This window comes from Myotis lucifugus, unplaced genomic scaffold (genome assembly GCF_000147115.1).
Source record: "Myotis lucifugus unplaced genomic scaffold, Myoluc2.0 scaffold_135, whole genome shotgun sequence".
NCBI classification, from domain to species: domain Eukaryota; kingdom Metazoa; phylum Chordata; class Mammalia; order Chiroptera; family Vespertilionidae; genus Myotis; species Myotis lucifugus.
Window position 1 is genome coordinate 2,398,355 of NW_005871183.1, and position 21,812 is coordinate 2,420,166.

General features: G+C 36.5%; 1 non-coding gene across 1 annotated transcript; it reads right to left on the minus strand.

Annotated features, from left to right (window-relative positions):
* Window positions 1–21,329: 21,329 nt before the first annotated feature.
* LOC111827129 lies at window positions 21,330–21,461 on the minus strand. The gene has a single exon (XR_002830631.1). It is a non-coding gene; the product is annotated as a U11 spliceosomal RNA (small nuclear RNA).
* Between the last annotated feature and the right edge of the window lie 351 nt (window positions 21,462–21,812).

Consider the following 21,812-nt stretch of genomic DNA (forward strand, 5'->3'; position numbering starts at 1 on the left):
ATATACTTTCATTTATTGAATTAAAAGTTAAGACAATACTTATGAAAGAAATTTATCTGTTATTTTACACACACACACACACACACACACACACACACACACACACACAAAACAAACTGTTATACTACTTGAACCAAAGATTTGACCCTTAGGGATTCATTCTAAGACTGTTCATTGTTTATTTACCAAATTTTAGTGAAAGTCTACCATGTGCTGATGGAGTTAAAAGAACTGGGAACATAGCAGGAAAAACAAAGATAATGTAACTAGCAATATAGAGTTTGTATTCTAGAGGGCAGAGGTAGAAAAATGCAGTACTATTCAGATAATATAGCACTTTAGTGAAAACCATTTCAAACATTGGGTACAGAACGAAGTTACATTAGATAGGATAGTCAGGGATAGTCTCTGAGGAGCTGATATTTGTAGAGTCAATCCAAGCAAATTTGTTACAGTTGAAGAACAGGAAGAAGTTGAATGTGGCCAAATTCAACTGAGGGCAAAAGAAGTAGGAAAGAGAGTTATTCAGGAACTAGCTCTAGTAGAGCCTCAAAGGCCACCATAAGGAGTTTGAACTTTATTCTAAATCCAGTGAGAAATAATTTGGAGAGTTTTAAGAGGAAAGTGGCATAATCTAATTTTAGTTTTAAAATGTCACTCTGAATGCTGTGATGGCAACTGTCGAAATAGGGGAACTAGCAAGAATAATTCAGAATCCAAGTGAGAGATGAGGGTGGGTCAAACTAAGGTAGTTGTTGCAGAAGTGACAAAAGCAGATACATATAGAAAATATATTTGAGCTAATGGATTTCAGTGGTTCTCAACCTTCTGGCCCTTTAAATACAGTTCCTCATGTTGTGACCCAAACATAAAATTATTTTCGTTGCTACTTCATAACTGTAATGTTGCTACTGTTATGAGTTGTAATGTAAATATCTGATATGCAGGATGGTCTTAGGCGACCCCTGTGAAAGGGTCATTCGACCGCCAAAGAGGTCGCGACCCACAGGTTGAGAACCATTGGATCACATAATGAATGAGTAAAATATAGTTATAGTTACCAATTATGGTTTAAATAATTAGATGGTGTTGCTGTTTACTGGGATGGAATACTAAAGTGAGAAAAAAAAGCTTTAGAAGAAAAATTAAGAATTTTATATTTTGGAGCATACCCCAATGTGATCACAATAAAATAGTCTGGCAGTGGGGAAAGTAGAGGTAAAAGCATTATTTTGGATCCTTAGCAAACAAGATAATCAAAGATTCTAAAAATGTCTTTACAAAGACATTCACTGTAACATTTTTTGTATCGGAAACCTTTGAAAATAATAGACATAAACTAATTACTAAATTTCTGTGGCACACCAAAAATATATATTGTTTGCCAATCTGACAAAAAAATAGGTATAATTTTGATTCATTTACATCAGACGGCTGTTGTAATGTTGGCTGTTGCATTTTTAAATTTGAGAATCTAAGGTCATTGACTATTTAGTCAGGGATTGTATGTCTTAAAAATACTTGTGGCTGTAATTGTAAGCTGTAAGGTTTCTAAAATAAAAAAACATACCTCCTTCATATAAGGAGCAATAAAAAATAATAATGAATTAATAACTAGCTAATAATAAGTACAGAAATAAATTAAACATGGCACATTGGAATAAATTCAGGATTTAAAAGACGAGTTCTTTTTCTGCTAGCCTTTCATTTCCCCTTCTCGCCAACCTGTCTAAATCAATCTTATTGTAAGAGAAGACAAGGGGACAACAAGAAAGAGAGAAGGAAAGAGATAAAGTAGAAGAGAAAGTTTCTTATTTATTTGATATATTTTGAGATAGCAAAGAAGCAAGAAAAACAGGGCAAAAGTATCTTCTTTATACACTATTCTCTCTTTTTCTAATACACGATTTCAAAAACACAACTAACAATAACTTCATTAATTAATCTCAGGGCTCATGAACTTTAGGTATATTTTCTCTAACTTGCAAACGATCTTTATAAATAATGAAGGCCGCATGTTCAAGCAATCTATCATCGACCTGCAGCGATTGTTGGAGACTCACCTGAATGAGGTCTTTAGAGACACCAAGTCCTCTGCTGTGCTTGTGGAGACCGGCATGAGCCTACCTAGTGCTGGCCTCAGTGCCCAGGAGCAGTCCAGTGGCCCTGGTGATGGCCCCTGAAGATGGGCCCCCTGAGCCAGTTCATCCTGGGTCTATACATCACCCCCCCACCCTTTCCCTCTGGTGGCCTGGCTCCGGCTCCTTGGTAGCTCCATTCCCTAGCCCCTCACAGTATGGTTTTTACTTCTGTGGATTTCAAAAAATCTTCAAAGTGGCCTCACTTTGTAAACAGAACTATTTAATTCCTTAAATTAGCTCTGCTTCTCTATCACATATCAGATATATGAGTTTTCTAGAGACACTTTTTTATATTCTTCTATATATTGAAGCAAATAAATGAAAATTCTGTATAAAGTGATTCAGAAGGAGAATGTGACACTCTTCATTATACCAAAAATATTGAGAGATTATCTTTCATGTATCTGCAGATACTATCTATATAATAAAAGCCTAAGAGAACGTTAAGGTGGAACGAGAATGACCAGTCGCTATGATGATCACTGACCACCAGGGGGCAGATGTTAAATGCAGGAGCTCCCCCCTGGTTGTAACTGTGCTCCCACAGGGGTAGCTCCGCTCAGCCAGAAACCGGGCTCATGGCTGGCAAGTGCAACGGCAGTGGCAGGAGCCTCTCCCACCTCCGCAGCAGTTCTAAGGAGCAGCAAGCCAAGCGGTAAGGAGCAGTGAGTTGAGTGGTAAAGAGCAGCGAGCAGATGGGTAGTAAGGAGGGAGGGGACCCAGACTGCAAGATGGCGCAGGCTAGGCTGAGGGACCCCCCCCTCAGTGCACGAATTTCATGTACCTGGCCTCTAGTATACAATAAATCCATGAGCATTAGTTCAGTCCCACAAATCTGTAATAGTTACTAATTATCATCAATTATTACATAGATCCTTTAATATTCTGGATTCATTCAGGTTTATGAAAACACTGTCACAGTTCTTTTAATGTAGTAGTGTAAAACAGTGCTTGACACACAAAATCCTCATGGAGTGTGGAAGAATCTGCTCATGATATTTCAGAGCTACTTTCATCAACTCACAAATGGAATAAAACAGAATGACTGGGAAAAGAAAGAACTGAAAAACAATCACTCCTTAACTCAGCTCAAGCTCTTGAAATTTAAAAAACAGAGAAGAATTTAAGTAAAAGTTCCAATAAAAATGAAATATTTATTTTATTCATTCACTTGTTGAGTGAATTCTATAGTGACTACTGAGCTTATTTTCTGTGCACAATATTATGAAAAAACACAAAGAAGTCTTACTTCATCTTACTCTTAAGAAGTTAAACATCTGGCTGAAGAATCAATATATATATATATATATATATATATATATATATATATATATATATATGACGGTCTCTCAGAGGGAAGGAAGGAGGGGTAAGGTGGGAAGAGATTAACCAAAGATCTTATATGCATACTAGAGGTCTGGTGGACGAATTTGTGCACTGATGGGGTCCCGTGGCCTAGCCTGTGGGGATCAGGCCGAAACTGGCTTGGTGCATGGATTTGTGCACCAGTAGGGTCCCTCGGCCTGGCCTGCAGGGATCGGGCCAAACCGGCAGTCTGACATCCCTCAAGGGGTCCCAGATTGCGAGAGGGCGCAGGCCAAGGGACCCCACCACTGTGCACAAATCCATGCACCAGGCCTCTAGTTGGAACATAAATGGATCAACTAGAAGCAAAAAAAGTAACTGATATCATAAAAAAAAGACACATAAATGTATAAACTATAAGGAAAAGGGTGATTATTGCAGATTGAAATTTAAAATAAAAATTATTTTTGCCAGAGGCAAACATTTGATTTATTCATTTATATAACCTACCTCTTTAAGTACACTTTGATATGTTGTAGGTTTTTTGTATTGTTTATTTTTTTTTTGTTAATCCTAGATAATACCAAGATTAATAGAAAACAATCTATACCCCAGAGATGTAAACTAATTCTTAAATCATTTTTGTTGTGTGGTGTATTCGACTATGAACCAGAATTTAGAGAAGTTTAGGAAAAGAACTACTAAGTTATGTCAGGAGATAGGAGAAAAGTTATCACATAAAAAGTGACATTTGAGCCACTGTAAATGATGAATACGAGCATCCTGAGCAGAATAAACCACAAATTAACAAAATTTGTGGCACAAAATATTGGTCATTCCCTATGGTTGTCTCCTGGGATAAATGTACGTGAGCATTGCAAATGCTGCAAAGGTAAACAAGAATTGGGTCATGAATCCCTTGTATTAGATATTAAGAATTTTTAAATTTATCATATGAGCTTTGGGAATCACTGAAGAACTTTAAGACTGGATTGGTAGGATTTGCAGTTTAAATGATCAGGCTGGTGGCATTGCAGAAAATAGGCTAGATGGGGTCAAAAAGGGATAATAGTTAGGAAGTGCGTTGAACACCTCAGATGAAATTTTCAGACCCCCTTAGGTTCAGCTAGCTCTGCATGGCTCTGTCTGATCTCAGAGGTTTATAATCTAACAACACTTTCTCACAGGGCCTTGCCTGGTCATATGCCATGTGCCTCTAGTCCTGAGGCTTTCCTGTTGACCTTTTTGGTCCCAGTAGACACCCATCTTTGTGTAACTCCAAAGTGTAATGCTGCAAAAGCCCCTGGACCAATCTTAGACTAACAGAAGATGGAACCAAGTTGATAAATCCTTCCAATATTTCCTTAACCTCACCCCTTCCCACTCCTTCAATGTGGATTGTAGGACATCTCACGGAATGGTTTCTCAAGGTCGAGCAGTCACCCTTAGTGGCAGCCAGCTAGGTATTGTGTCCACCAATTGGTTTTCTTTCCTTCTCTGCTTTACTCCTCCTCACTCTCACTCCCTATATTCCATTTAAAAAATTATAGGGCCCTAACTGGTTTTGCTCAGTGGATAGAGCATCAGCCTGTGGACTGAAGGATCTCTCATCATTGATGTTTCCATCTCTCTCTCCCTCTCCCTTCCTCTCTGAAATCAATAAAAATACATTTTTTAAAAATAAATAAGTAAAAATAAAAAAATTACTAGGGGATTTATTTTAACCATAACAGTGAAGGAGGAAAGAGAATGGATTTAAGAGGTATTAAGAAGATAGATTCAACATGGCCTGGTTACTGACTGTATGTGGAGGTATTAGGAAGTAGGCTAGAGATGCTTCTAAGATGGTAGTCTTGTTAGAGATTAATGGCATTAAACAGAATAAAAAAATACAAGAAGAGGGGCAGATTTGGAATGTAGAAATGCATAATTTTAGATATAAGATCATTTATCATTGAGACAGAGCAGTCAAAAAGATTATTGGAGTCCTGGCCAGTGTTACTCAATGGTTAGAGCTTCAGCCCATGCACTGAGGGTTGAGGGTTTGATTCCCAGTCAAGGGCACATACCTGGGTTGCAGATTCACTCCCTGCCCCCTGGTTGGGGTGCATGTGGGAGGTAACAAATTGATATGTCTCTCTCACATCAATGTTTCTCTCTCTCCCTCTCTCTCTCTCTCTCTCTCTCTCTCTCTCTCTCTCTCTCCCTCCCTCCCTCCCTCCTTCCCTCCCACTCTCTCTGAAAAGTAATGGGGAAAATATCCTCTGGTGAGGATTAACAAAAAAATAAAAATAAATAAATAAAGATGATTGGAAATGTGAGTATGGAGCTCAGAAAAAATGTTTAGTTTAGGCACTATAATTCAGGAGTGCTCAGTTTTAGACAGCCAGGAGAACTCCGAGGAGAAAAGGATGGAGGATGAAACTCTCCAGTACTCTATTATTAAGGAACATAGAACAAGGAAAAGTCAGAGTCTTACAAACAGTTGCAAATGAGGATAAAGAGAATAAGAAATAATATAGGCTTGGAAAAAAGGAAGGAAGGGATCTCAAGAAGAAAAGGATAAACTGTTAAATGTGGCAAAGAGATTAAATAAGATCAATAGTCTGGAAAGTGTGAACTAGATTGAACAATGATGTCATTGTTGACTTAACAAGAGCATTTTTAGAAGTAGAATATGGTTGGGGGGGAAAGTCCATAAAATAAAAATAATAACTGGAAAAATGAAATGAGGCAAGAAAACTAAAATAACAAGTAGGCAAATATGTATGGAACAGGCATTTCCCAGTCTTTCTCCCTCTTGTTCCATCAGGACTTCTTCTACCAGTAACTTGCAGACAATTTAAAAGGAAGAGAACAACCAGGCTGGGAAACCCCTAATTTAAAAAAAAGAAAGAAAGAAAAAGCTTTTATTGTTCTAGAGATTCATTATTGCTATCATTGGCTTTTTTTTTTTTCCTCTTCTATTTTCCACAGACAAGATTCCTTGTTTTAATCCCTTTATGGAACGGGTAAAATCAGGAAGACTTACCTATTATTTCACTTTAAAGGTACTAGTATATACCATATTTCCACTGAGATATTAGTTCATGGTATTTATTTATCTATTTATCCATGGGCAATGTTTTTACAGAACACTGGGAAACTTTTAGCCCCAGAGTAGAGCTGTATTAAGACAGGCAGAGCCATTTCTCACAACTACACCGGGATATATATTCAGGGTCAGCATGATACTCAGAGCACACAAATCTCAGCCCCCACCTCCCCACCTCCTCCCCCTCTTACACCTCTGAAAAGCCCAGCATATTTCTCTTCTTCTCTTCTGCTTCTTTTTCAGGACATCTTTTGCTTTTGCAGTTCTTATTCAAACAGTCCTGTCCCATTTGGGGATCGGGGGCTAGGATCTAAGCAAGTAATCAGAGTATAAAATAAACAGAAATATATATTAGCATCCTGGGGATAGGTATGTCCTTTACAGGCAAGGACATTTCTTATTGAAGCAAAGGGACTTCTGGTATTTTAACATGATTCAGAACAATTAAAAGTATCTTTATGGAAAGTGAATTTCATAAAATAAATGATTTTTATGATCCAAAAGTTACTGTTAAAGTATAATTAGAGAGGGTTTTATTCTGTCAGTGAACACATCGGATTGATTTGGAACATTACTGTGAGCAGTGTAAATAATGCAGAACATTCAAGAATTCTTATAAAGTTTCTTTTCCAAGGAAAAGCAAACCTGAACATATCAATATGTTAGAAATTATGGATAGGGCATGCAGGAGCAAGTGCAGTAATTTGTAATGAGTAAAATAATATTGTTAGCTTATTCCAGGAAAAATAAAATAAGATGGCCCTGATCTGTAAAAATATATTCGAACATGTTCTGAGCCTCTGGCAAAAATGAGAAAGAAAGCCCAAAGTAAACATAAAATAACAGGAGGGAGATATAGGAGAAGCACAATACAGATATTTGACCTGCTCAAAAATGAAAAAGAAAACTAAATCCCAACAGTTCTAAATCATACTAAACGATAGAAGTCTGTCTGGTTCAATAAGAAATGTAGATCTTGCTTAATAAAGAAAAAAGCATAGTTCAAATTTGTGACAGATATATATCTATGCTAGTATATAGATAGATAGATAAAGATAGAGATAGAGATAGAGATAGAGATAGAGATAGAGATAGAGATAGAGATAGAGAGATTGAGATAGAGATAATAGAGATCAGAAACAGACAGATTAGATGATAGATAGATAGATAGATAGATAGATAGATAGATAGATAGATATGATAGAGCTAGAGATAGAGATGATAGAGATAGATAGAGGTAGAGATAGAGATAAAGATAGAGATGATAGAGATAGAGATAGAGATAGAGATAGAGATAGAGATAGAGATATAAACTAAGACTAAAAAAATAATTGAAGCATTCTTTTAAAAATGCCAGTGTTGAGGAGTTACTTCTATAAGGGTCAATTAAGGGTCTCCTAAAATATGCCTTGTGAATATAGCTGCAAAATATTCAATAAAAATACTAGGAAACCTTATTTCAGTAATATAAAAAGATTATACATCATAACCAAGTAGGATTTATGTCAGGAATGCAAGGTTTGCTAAACATACAAAACGAATCATTATAAAACCCCTATGTTGACTAAACTAATATATATCAACTAGAGGGCCGATGCACAAAAATTTGTGCACTCGGGGGGAAGGGGGGGCCCCCTCAGCCTGGCCTGTGCCCTCTCCCAGTCTGGGACCCCTCGGGAGATAACGACCTGCTGGCTTAGGCCTGCTCCCGGGTGGCAGAGGGCAGGCCCAATCCCTAGGTGCAGCCCCTGGTCAGGCTCAGAGCAGGGCCGATTGGGGAGTTGGGGCGCCGCCCCCTGTCATGCACAGAGCAGGGCAGATTGGGAGGTTGCAATGCCACCCCTAGTCATGCTCAGGGTACAGCCAATTGGGGGGTTGGGGCACCGCCCCCTGTCACACTCAAGGCAGGGTCGATGGGGAGGTTGTGGTGCCACCCCCTGTCACGCACAGAGCAGGGTCGATCAGGGGGTTGGGGAGCTCTCCCCGTCACACACAGAGCAGGGTGTTGGGGTCCAATCCCAGCAGGTCCAGGGGTCCCCAAAGGTGTGGATGGAGTCGGCGAAGAAGGAATGACACGGAGACAGCGTTCAGTTGATCAGCAGCCTAGCCAGGTTCTCTATCCAGGATCTCCAGCCAGGTTCTGTCCAGGTTCTCTTGCCATGTTCTCTCGCTAGGTTCTCCAGCCAGGTTCTGTGTACATGTTCTCTCGCTAGGTTCTCCAGCCAGGTTCGGTCCCCAGGTTCTGTAGACAGGTTCTCCAGCCAGGTTCTCGAGCCAGGTTCTATCCAGGTTCTCCTACCATGTTCTGTCTAGGTTCTACAGCCAAGTTCTGTAACCAGGTTCTGTCCAGGATCTTTTTTCATGTTCTCTGGCTAGGTTCTGTTTCTAGGTTCTGTATTCTGCTGTCTTGTTACATCTGTATTTATACCAGTTGATTTTAATCCTGTCAATTTCTATTGCAAAGGTTAGGGCATTTCTTATCTCCATTCCAGGGAGTAAAGATTATGTAGCTTAAGCATGATTGTTTGTAGTTAAAGTGATTAACTACCCACCTGGCACTTAGTTAAGGGGTTTTATTCCCTCCCTAACTTCAGGGAAAAATCCCTACCTGGGGAAACAACCTTTCTTGGAGAGGTGACCTTGGTTAAAACACATAGCGCCAAGAAGGGGAGCAAACATATTAAGAACAGTATGCCATATACGCCAGATCCCTTGAAACATATGCTATGCAGATGTTTCTTCCCTGCAGCAACTGTGTCAAGCAGCAAGGATGGACCGGCTCCCGGCAGCAGGGCCCATCAGGGGGTTGAGGAGCTCCCCCCTGTCACTCACAGAGTAGGGCCGATAGGGGAGTTGGGGCACCACCCCCTGTCACACACAGAGCAGGGCGGATCAGGGGTTTGAGGCGCCGCCACTGTCACACTCAGGGCAGGGCCGATGGGGAGGTTATGGCTCTACCCCATCACACACAGAGCAGGGCCCGTGGGGGGAGTTGGGGTGCCACACCCTGTCACACACAGAGCAGGGCCGATCAGGGGGTTGGGGCGCTGCACCCTGTCACAAACAGAGCAGGGCGGATAGGGAGGTTGTGGCCCCGCCCCCAGTCACACACAGAGCCACAGGGCAATCAGGGGGTTTGGGCGCTGCCCCCTGTCATGCTGATCCCGGTGCTGGGAGGCATATTACCCTTTTACTATATAGGATAGAGGCCTGGTGCACGGGTGGGGGCTGGCTGGTTTACCCTGAAGGTGTCCTGGATCAGGGTGGGGGTCCCGCTTGGGTGCCTGGCCAGCCTGGATGAGGGGCTTATGGCTGTTTTCAGGCTGCCTGCACCCCCTTCAGGGTGGGGGTCCCCACTGGGATGCCTGGCCAGTCTGGGTGAGGAGCTGAGGGCCGTTTTCAGGCTGGCGGGTGACTGAAGCTCCCAACCTCTCCTTTTTTTCTTTTTTTTTTTTATTCTGGGCCAGCTTTAGCTCTGAGGCTTGGCTCTAGCTCTGAGGCCTCAGCTGCTGAAAGCAGGTATCTGGTTTGTTTGGGTTCTATAATTGTAACACTGTTGCGGTCCTGCTCACTCCAGCTCTGACGGCTGAAAGCAGGTTTCTGGAGTTTGTTTAGCTTCTATATTTGTAACAATGTTTCTTAAACTGCAAGCTCAGAGGCCGGCAAGGCAGGCAGGGAACGTTGGCTTCCTCCGTCACTGGAGCAAGAAAGCCTCCTGTTTGTTTCAAGCTGCCTGGTTGCTGGCCGCCATCTTGGTTGGCAGTTAATTTGCATATCGCCCTGATTAGCCAATGGGAAGGGTAGCGGAGGTATGGCTAATTACCATGTTTCTCTATTATTAGATAGGAGGGATACAGAAAAAAATCATTTGAAAAAAAATTCAACATTTTTTCCCAATAAAAGCACTGAACCAACTAAGATTGATTGATAAAAGCGTATTAAGGAAAAATTCACAGCTAGCATCATAGTTCATACTGCAAATTTTCTAACTACAATCAGGAAAGAGAAGGGTTTCTATTCTCACAACTTTTATTAAACACTAGTTTGCCCTGTGCACGGATTCATGCACATTGAAAGGAACTAATTAGAAGAAATATTTTAATATCACTATTCGCCCTTTCTCTATAATAGAAGTGTCAGAGATGAAATAAAATGAGTAAAATGTATATGAAAATAATATATAAATTGATTAATAAGTAAACAATAAAACATAATATAACAACAGACATGATATAAAAACAATAAAGACATGATATAAAAACAACATTGATAAAAACAATGACTGGTAAATTGATTAAACTTATTCTAATGTCTCCCTGTAAACCACATTAAGAGTAAAAACACTTTCAGAGTGTTTTTACTTGTGATGAAGTATTTACAACTAATTTCCCTTGTGATGAAGTATTTATAACTTTAACAACACACGCTCTTCGAACTCGAGAGAAAGCAACATATAACTGACCATGTCTGAAAACGGGTTCAGGTAGGAATATTACTACTCTGTCTAGAGTTTGTCCTTGTGATTTATTAATAGTCATTGCAAATGCTGGCATCACGGGAAACTGTCTTTGAATTAATTTAAATGGGAGGCCAGTGTCAGACTGGGATAAATCAATCCTTGGAATCAGAACAACCTCTCCTTCTACAGATCCTGTTAATACTTCAGCTTCAATTATGTTAGGTCACAATCTTTTGATAATAAATCTAGTTCCATTACAAAGACCCCATTTACTATTGATATTTCTCAGTAGCATGATGATTTCACCTACTTTCAATTTTAATTTATGACACGGCATTCCCGAAGGAGTAATACTATTAAGAAATTCTATGGGAAAATTTCCCTTTTCGGTATCATCCATTGAATCAATGGAATCATAACCCAAACAGGAGTGAAAATCTCCATTGAGTATATCCAAAATTTCTTCATTTAATTTATGAACGTGCTCATTTTTAGGACAAAGAATCACATATTTAGATATATTTTTAATATTATCTATAAATATACTATTTCCAAAGGTAGCTTCAATAATAGATCTGTTACAAATCATTTCACGGGGGATTTCAGTAATATCCACTCCAAGAGTTTTATATGTATCATGCATGAGCGAGTCAATGTTTATTTTTAAATTGCCAGTGCATGTTATATGTACCAGCCGGTCAGTCGGTCAGATGGGTCGGACAGACGCACAGTCAGTCACTTAGCCTTTTATATATAGATTGTATTAGAGGTTCTAGCCAGGGCAATTGAGAAAAAAAATCAATAAAAGACATCTACATTGGAAACAAAGAACTAAATTATCTCTATTCAGAGATGGCATGATCTTGTATTTAGAAAATCCTAAAGAATCTGTACAAAAATTGTTAGAACTAATAAACAAGTATGACAGTGTTGCAAAGTGCTAGAACAATTGTATTTTCTTACACTAGCAATTAACAATCTGAAAATAAAATTAACAAAATAATTCAATTTGCAGTAACATCAAAAGAGTTAAAAAATAGGAATAAATTCAACAAAATAAATGTACAACTTAATCACCCAAAACTACAAAACACCATTGAAAGATAATAAAAACCTAAATAAGTAGAAAAAATATTCTGTGTACATAGATCAGAAAACCAAATATTGTTAAGTTAGTGTTATGGATTGAACTGTGTCTGCCTAAAATTTCCATGTTGAAGTCCTGACCCCCAGCAACTCAGAATATGATGCTACTTGGAAATGGGGATGTTGCAGATATAATCAGTTAAATTAAAATGAGGTTATATTGGATGGGATCCTAATATAATAAATCTGGTGTCCTTATGTTTTTTTTAAAAAGCTATATACAGAGAAAGAGATGCACATAGAGAAAGACATTGTGAAGACACAGGGAGGATGTCATCTACAAGGAACCTCATTGATATGAAATGTCTAGAATAGAAAATCCATAGAGACAGAAACGTAGGTTAGCAGTGGTGAGGAGCAGGAAGAAGGGTGAATGGAGAATGACTGCTTATATATAAGGGTGTTGTTGTTTTACTTCAGGGTGATAAAAATATTCTGGAATTAAATTGTGATGGTTGTATAATTTTGTCAATATTCTACAGTTGTACACTTAAATCATACAAGTGAATTGTACACTTTAAAATTAATAAATAATAAAAAATAAACTATTAAAAAATTATTACCGCAATGAGCACTACCCCACACCCATGTAATCAGAATTTCAAAAGCTATGCCAATTGTTAACTTTTTGGCAGCACATAAATAACTTTTTTTAAAAGTACAAGTAGCTCATTTCCTCATATTCAAGTGTATAGAATGTCTTAGTGCATAATTACTTTGAGATATCTCCTTCCTAAATCGAAGTTATTTTTTATCTTAAGGGAAAATAGCTATAAATGTTCAAAAATATTTATTTACTCATCATCCCACTATCACAACACAATTATTTTTATTTTAGCATCCACTTTGATCCTTATCTTTTTCCACATATGTGTAATTATGGTAGACACATATATTTTTTTTATTGTCATGCAATTATAGTGTCCTGAAATTAACAAATAAATTTGCTACTACTAATCAAGTTAATATTTCCATATTAAGCTAATGCTAAAATTAGAATGTCAGTACACCCAGATTTTCTTTCAGTTCTAGAATTTTCCTTAAAAGTATCTTCCAGAAGTGAGATTTTTGAGCCAAGGGTTTCACTATTTGTATGGCACAGGACTTTCCTTTCCAGAAAGAGTGGTATTAATATATATGTCATTGGTGTTTATGCACAAATGTTGCTACGCTTCACAAGTATATTATATTATCATGACAAAATTTTTGTAGTTTAGTGGTAACAGTGTTTACAGGTCAAAGCTCTCTTATTTGTTTTGTTGTTGTTTATTCATAAGTGACACTAGGCCCTCCTACAGGGTTGCTTACCTAGTGCCAAATGATAATATACAACCATAATAGTAGGTTAATTAAACTAGCATTATTCCAGAATAATTTTTAATACCATCTGTTTTGAGAATCATCATAGCCAAACCTTCCAACCTACATACTATGTTCACTAAGTCTTCAATAATGGGCCATGTTAAATTTATCTGATAGTCACCTTGTGGCATTCACAGAGTAGTTCTGAGTAAAATTATCAAAACTATAAGAATCAACTTATCCCATAAAGGATCCTTTCCCATTTAGTGGCCCTCTTTTCTCACACTCTATCTTACATTTTCATTATTTATTACATTTCATTACAACACATACATTTTTATTACAACAAGTAAAACAATGCAAATATATATACATTTTATAAATTTTAAAAGTCACATTTCTCTCCTTCTCCACCATCATGCCAGTTGAATCCCAACTCCATGGTGACCATTGTTAATAGCCTCGTGTGTATCCTTTAATTTTTTCCTTGATGTTCATACAAACGTATACAGAAATATTTAGCACCTTGTTTTTCAAAGACTGCTAAGACTCCCATAATCATTGCATAAGCTCCCTACTTTATAAAGTCCTCATTTTTTTTTCATTTACATGAATGACTAACCACTTAAGGCATTAATCTTCCAATAATAATTTATTGTTCATAGGCCAAAAAGAAATTAGAAATTAAATTCTAACAGCAGAATTGCAAGCATTGATCAGTGGATAAAAAAGAATTGTGGCTAGTTGGAGTCAGGGAAGGAGCAGCATATGGCCTTCCAGACCACAAAAATATATTTGACTTCTTATTCTTTCTTATATATAAGGCAGTCTTTGAGCAATTCTAGTTCATTAAGTGTGAGTGATCTGGAAGGTTTCAGTGTACTGAAAGATTTTGGCATAACCTCACACTCACACACATACATAAATACGTACTGGGTTGCTTTTTTATCCATTTATAGACTATACTAATCCCTGCATGTTACTGAAGAGCTATACATGTTCATCAATGAAAAGTGTCTTTGTTGTTTATTCCCTGACTTTTAATATGAGGACAAACCAAGTGGAAATAACATGTAATGTATTTAACAACAAAGATCATTATGAAATAATAGAAAATAATGAGGAAAAATGAGGCAACACAACAGCTATGTTTATGCAACTCCTCTCACCTCACCTCACCTGCCCCAGGTAATATGTGGGAGGAAGGAATGCAGGGGATATCTAAGCTTTGCTTTATCTGCATCTTCAATGTTCACACCTGCTTATTATACCATTAAACACTGTGCTATACAGCTTAGGTGAATCAATTACTTGGGATTAGAGAAAAAAATAAACCCTCACAACACTATATACAAAACATTAGCAATTTTCTTTGTAATAAAACCAAAATTCTGAAATACTGTGTTTCTGGAAAGAGTAATGGAGACAATTTGAGCACTGAAATGAAATCTCACCAAATGTCATTGTTCTTAAAGCCGAACAAGAAGAATAATATTAGAAAAGAGATGACTAACATTTCATACATTCCTCTAGAAATGTTTTTACTTACATTTCTCTAGAGAAGGCACTGAAACCGTTTCATGAAATAATCAACTAATTTATTGTACCATCATAAAATCAATATAAATATTTGATATTACAGGGAGCTGAGTTCAATTTGCTCATATAGGTTTACATTCTAAGTACCAAAGAACACTGGGAGACTGATTTAATTTTCTGTATTATTTTTCCAAAAATGTTGCTGGTTATTGTGATCTTGCATTTATTTTCTCATCTTTCTTGCAAACTTACTTTGGTTCAAGTAAACTAGTCAAAATTATAGTCAAAGAGGGAAGCCAATGATGTAGACAAGAGAAATATTAATATTATAGACAGGTGTAAGGGATGAAATAAGATCCATGACATTAACAGTGTTCATGATATTAGCAGCCAAAGATTTTGGAGACAGGTTGGGATACAGAGCATAAGGCAGAATGAAGTAATAGTTAATATTGGTGACCGGGTTTATTATAAAAGAAGCAGAGGATGGATTTTAATGTCTGGCAGCCAACAGCCCTGGCGGGCCTTCAAGGTTAGCATGGCTATGAAACTGGATTTCTATGTTAAATTAGGGCACTGTTTGTGAATGCCCACTATTAAGCTTACTTGACCTAATATTTTACAGTCATTAGCATATTAAAAATTGATTTATTATGTAATCTTTGGAAATGGGGCACAAAATATGTGGTAGAGGTAAAGGTTAGGGCCAGAATATAAATCATACTGAAAGTGAGATATCTAAAATGCGGTGCCTGGGAAGTCCTGGGGCAGCATAAGGCCATTGGGATCTCAAAGGACAAAATGTCAGCATGGTTACAATCTCTTTTCCTGCACAAAAAAAAATTAGATTTTATTCAACGTGTTCATAATAATAAATTTTCTTGAATATTTTTAGAACTGAAAATAGGCTTAATAAAAATATTATTAGATTACAAAAAGAAAGAACATGGGCCAAACCGGTTTCGGCTACAAATTTTTAAATACAAGTTTTTAAAAAGATCAAGTTTCAGAATTACAGATATCCTCAAAATTTCAATAGAAAATATTGCAAAGATTTTAATGTTCTTACAAATTGTTCTCCAAACAAAACAAACCAGAAATATGCACAATATCTACTATAATTCTAACTGAAATTAGTGAGGTTATGACTGAAGGAAGCATATACTTTAACTAGAATTTAGCTGTCCACAGCTTTCATGCACAAAAATATGTTCGCATTATGTTTCACAGGAAAGAATTTTTTAAAAACTATTATTTCCTGATGAAATAGATGTAATTATCTAAATTTTAATTTGCTCTTATCCATGGGAGGTAAATGAACACCCAGAGGCCAATGAAGAATTATAAGAATTAGAAATGTTTAAGCTTTGACATAGTTATTAGATTTTAGACATTAATGAATGGACCACTCTGACAAAAAATATGACTTGTTTAATCTCTTAAGCAAAATAAATACTAATTATACAGAGCAATTTTTTAACCTGAAATATTTCCAATTTTGACGAGCTAAAAAGGTTAGTATGAATGGGTAGAACAGCAAGTCGATGTTTCTTTCTCTCTCTCAAATCAATGGAATAAAAAAATGTTATTGAAAAATATTCAGTTGTATAACTTTTAATAAAAAATAACTTAAACTAAATTAGCAAGAATTCAGTTTATTACTTTTTAAAAAAATGTATTTATCATACCAAAGAAATGATCCTTTTCCTCTTAGGGTCTGATTATAATGAACTTACCTAAAGTTCTTAAAAGTAGTGAGGGTTTTTTGCTTGTTTTTGTTTTTTTAATTTCTTTTTTTTTTAATGGTGAGTTTTTTTAATGAGGGTATAAATATGCTCCCTGACACTGCCTTAGGCTATTTGCTTAAGGCTAGGCCAAGTACAGGAGGTCCCGAGGGCAGAAAGCCTGGGTACCTAGCAACAGGCAAACTAAACACAAGTATTGTAGGGTGGAACCTGGTCCCCTGGGTGATCTTCCCTCCCCTAGCATATTGATGGTCATGGGGTTTAGACCCCAGACCTTTCATATAGCGGGTTCTGAGGTTCTGACACTCCCCTGACCTTTTCTTCCCTGGCATGTTGCTAGTCATGTGGCAGGGAAAAAGGAGGCCAGAGAATAGCTTTATAGGACTTCCATATGGGCCCTTGCAGGACCACTTTCTTAAGCATGAAGCCCTAGAGAAAACATCTAGGCCTCAGTTGTGTTTGAGCTCCAGGTTCAGGAAAGCAGCAAAACCAGGAGAGGTGACACCATGGCTGACATCAGGACCTGCTACAATAACTAATGACCCCCACACTGCTACTCACCTACCGGTAGAGACCACAACCCTAAAAGGACACACACCTGGAAAGCTGATGAATATTCCATTGAGATCTTCCTCCAAGACCTCCCCTAAAATCCCTGCCTTTGGAAACCAGATAAAAGCTCTTAAGATGAAGGACTTGTTCTCTCTCTCTCCCTCTCTCTCTCTCTCTTTCTCTCTTGAGCATGTCTGTGCCTTTCCCTTCTTCTACCTCTGTTACTTCGTAAATAAACTTTTGTTTGTATTTGAAAAGGAAAAACAAGAAAACTCCTCTTCACAGTTGGTGCTATTCACAGTTGGTGCTATAGCAACCCTAATTTAATCCTTGTTTTATTATTATAAACAGAAAAACTTAATGGAACAATTGGTGCTAAGTCAGTAATGATATAGCCCTTGTTCCCATTACTACAATTAAGAAGCCAGATGTCATTAAAAAAGCAGTCAGGCCCGAGGCATTGCTTATTGTAGTTTGCTGTAATACTTTGGTCTCGTCACCTGATAGTTGACTCTAATTGTTTTCATATATGCAGTGAGTGAATTGGATAAGAAAATTTATTGGGATTCTTCCAGCTAAATTGATAAAGTACTAATTGATGAAAAAGTATTGTAATAGGCTACTATTTGATTTAATAGTTTATTATACACTGATGACTTAATAAATCAACCAAGACAGGTGGTAATAAATACAATGTAATGTAAAACTTATGCTTAAACTTTGATAGTTGCTTGGTATATGTTTAACTACATATTAAATTGTCAGCTCTTGTTAGTACTATATAACTGAGATTCTTTAAAATATTTAAGATGGAGGTTAAAAACCAGCAGCCTATAAATTAAACTTCTTCAAGAGTTGACACTTAGTGCCCACTGTGTTTAAAAGAAAAAATATATAAACTTTCAAATTAGGAAACAGAATTTCAAAAATATGAATTTGTAACTTCTTGGGGGAAAAAAATGGAAGATTTGGAAACACTAGTCCACTCATTAGTACAGAGAAACAATTAGGTGGTGGTGAGTAGCTGAGACCCTTAAATAGAGCAGGAGTTCACACCTCAGCCCCCACCCAGTCTCACTTTCTCGTTTACTCTGTAGGCCTTTGGTTTGTAAATCTTACCTTTCTATTTCAGTGATTCATCAAGAAATTAATCCGAGTTGAGAGAATAAAATACCATAAGACTTGGTCCTAGAGCATTTACTTAAGGGGAGCTATGTCCTTCAGTAATTCTAGCAGAAGATTTGAAATCAGAACCTTGACTCTTACCTTTTTCTATTTGCCAACAAGAAACATATCATGCTAGTAATATGTCACCAACATTTCTTCCCCCAAATCTGTGCAGACAAAATGGCATTATCCCATTTTTTAGATCTGTTGGCTAGAATATACAGTGGCTGAGCTGTATATAGCTTTGAATTGTAGCAGTAAAAAAATTAGCTGTGTGAACAGGAACCAAGAGACAGACTGTGCACTATATTTCCTGCTCATATGTTGTCTCAGCTGTTTTGCACTTTATAGTTTCAGCTGAAGAATGTCCATTTATCACGTAATGCTAATCAGTTATCATTCTACTCTACATTTTGTACAAAACATTGCTGGGAAGTCTGTTCTGGATTTGATGGATAGCCAGAATGGGACAGCACATAACCAAAAAAGGCATAAATACTCACAGATGTCTGGTCATACAGATGAGTTAAAATCAAAGAAAATTAGAGCTGGGTAAGACAGACGTGATCATAGAGCACATCAGGGGAACGTAAACTTGCTTTTTCTTCACCTTTCTCATCCAAATGGGTTTTCTTCTCATTAAAATAAATATTCAAACCAGAAGGTCTTTCATTTGTTTCCTTAAACTAGTAGAGTTTTTTCCCCCCAAAAAATGTAAACCCCACATCATGAAGACAAAAAGCAGAAATCCTGTTTATTACCAAAGACATCCAAAAAGCTGTCCAAATCCAAATTAGAGCATATGGCACAAATCCACCCTCTTATATCCTCCAGCATTCCCTACCTCACCCCCTCATCCCTCATTGTTCTGGTTTGAGAAATCTGCTTGTATTTCTTTATTCAAGAACCACTGAATAAGTCATTTTCGCCGTACCAAAAAAATAATTATGTAGCTGAAAATAAAGCAGTAATTTTACTGTTTCATATTCCATTAGTGATTTTGTAATTTTTTCAAGTGATATTTGATTGTAGTAAATGTTTCTCATATGTTATTTTTTATTGTTGAATATTATTCTTTTCATATATTGTTATCTGCTTATCAGTCTTTTTTTCAATCTATTGGTATCCTTTTCACATTGCCAACCACCCATTACTCTCATGGCCACCTATTAAAATAGTCCATCTTAACTAGACTCAGCCTGAGCTTATTTCTGTAGTTTTAATATCTTTATCTATAAAAATAATAAATTATTTCTATTTTCTCTTATAACACTTTAATGAAAATTTAAAATAAATGGATAATAGGTGGTTGTTTTCTTCTTGGGACTTGTTCTTTTACATTGTGATACTTCAAAATGCAAAGTAATATATTTTATTTGCATACTCCGTCACGTGATTAATTTTCAATTCACCCATAAATATAAATGTAGTCTTCTCAAAGTTGTATTAATTTTGAAATTTCTTGGTAGATTTATACCATAGTAATATTTAACTGTATAAAAGATAACTTTAAAGTATTGGACATTTGTATAACAAATATCAAAATGTCAAGATTTCAAATAAAATGATAATGGCAATCCAAAATAGAGAGTTAGAGATCAGGATTTGAACTCCCAACATTAGATTTTGAAAATGCAGTCTGGCCACTGGAGCAGACTTGTGAAGACCAAGGTAAGTGTTATGTCAGAGAAGACAAAGTACTCATACACTTCAAATTTTTGTTTTCTGAAATAATTTCTCAGTATAGATTCTGGGATATAAATTTCTTTCATTTTATTTTGAGTTGGAATTACTAGCAGGACATTGACTTTAATTTATATATTACTATGTGTGTGTTTATTCCAAGAAAAAAAAACACTTTATTAAGCAGAAAAAAAAAACCTGTTATTTTTTAAATCTAGCAGCCCCTTCCTCACATATGTGACCACTAATTCTATTTGCACGCTTTAACAGAATTATACAATTCTTGTCAATACTTTTAAATGATTTAAGAACTAAGGACCATCTCTTCTTCTTCAAGTTCAAATATCTCCAAAAAGATAAAGGAAAATTGTGAATTAGAAAATGTTGATGGCATATTCTACCTTGTGGATAGCAAATGATAAACATAGGAAATAAAAAGAATCATATAAACATCTAAAATAAGCAAAAACTTTTGAATTTGACTCATCTTTTCACATTTTAAAATTTATATATAAATCTAAGACAGAGCTCACTTAGTTCATTTATTCATTTTTAAATTTTATTCAATACACAATTACTGAGTAACTCCTAAGGCATTCCACTAACATGTGAAGACATGTTATTAGACCATCAGGCTTTTAAACTCAAGGAAAATCAACTTTAGCTTGATTTAAGGGCACAGAGAATATGCCTTATTGCTCGTCATTCGACAAAGAGTAGGTTTGGGGCAACCAAGAACATAAATTTAAGATCAATGTTAATTCACTGGTTTATTGGTGTTAATTAATTGCACCAATAAAGGCTATCAATGAGCAGAGCACTATTTATTACAATATTGAAAAAAAACTAGAAAACCTCAATGTTCCATAATAATGCTTTTTACTACTTTGAAACATCTTAAATGTATTAATTCATGGTCAATTTATTTTGTAAAGGTTTGTGGAGCATCTATGATGTGTCATGTTTCTGTGCTGGCTGTGGTGAATAAGCATAAAGAGTCAACAAGCCAGAGAGGAAAACAGATGAGAAAACAGGCAATTTCAATATAAGATAATTAATCAAGGAAGAGATCCCAGGAAAGATGGAGAGGAGGGGCCATCCCTAGGGCTTTTAGATTTTATCCTGAAGACAATAGGAAGACACTGAGGGTACATAAGCTGTGAAGTAGCTTGATATGTTTTGTTTATTATTTTTTTTCGGGCACCAGGACCAATGATCACCAGCTGCCCAGATACCAAAAATTATGCCTTTGAAATCTCTTGATGTCGATTCAGCATGTAGAGCAATCAAGCTGCCCTACGTGTGGCACTCACAACGAAACCCTTTTTTTGATATGTTTTGTATTTTAATAAGATCACTCTGAAAATTTGAAAAAATGGAAAAATAAGACTAGAAAATAAGATGAAAAGAATAGTGTCTTGAATTAAAACCATTATTCTAGAGATAGAGAGAAGTAAATTGATGCAAAGTAAATCAAAAGAGATAGAAAAGAGATGATATACTGATTAATTTGATGTTGGTGTAGAGAATATTAAAGTTGACATTGAGAAATCTGCATTGCAATTCAAATTCGCTATTGTAAGATTCCTTCATTAACATAAACTCATCATTTCTATACCTGAAATTATCCTACTAATTTGATATATATATTATTCCACTCCCAAAATTCAATTCTTCAT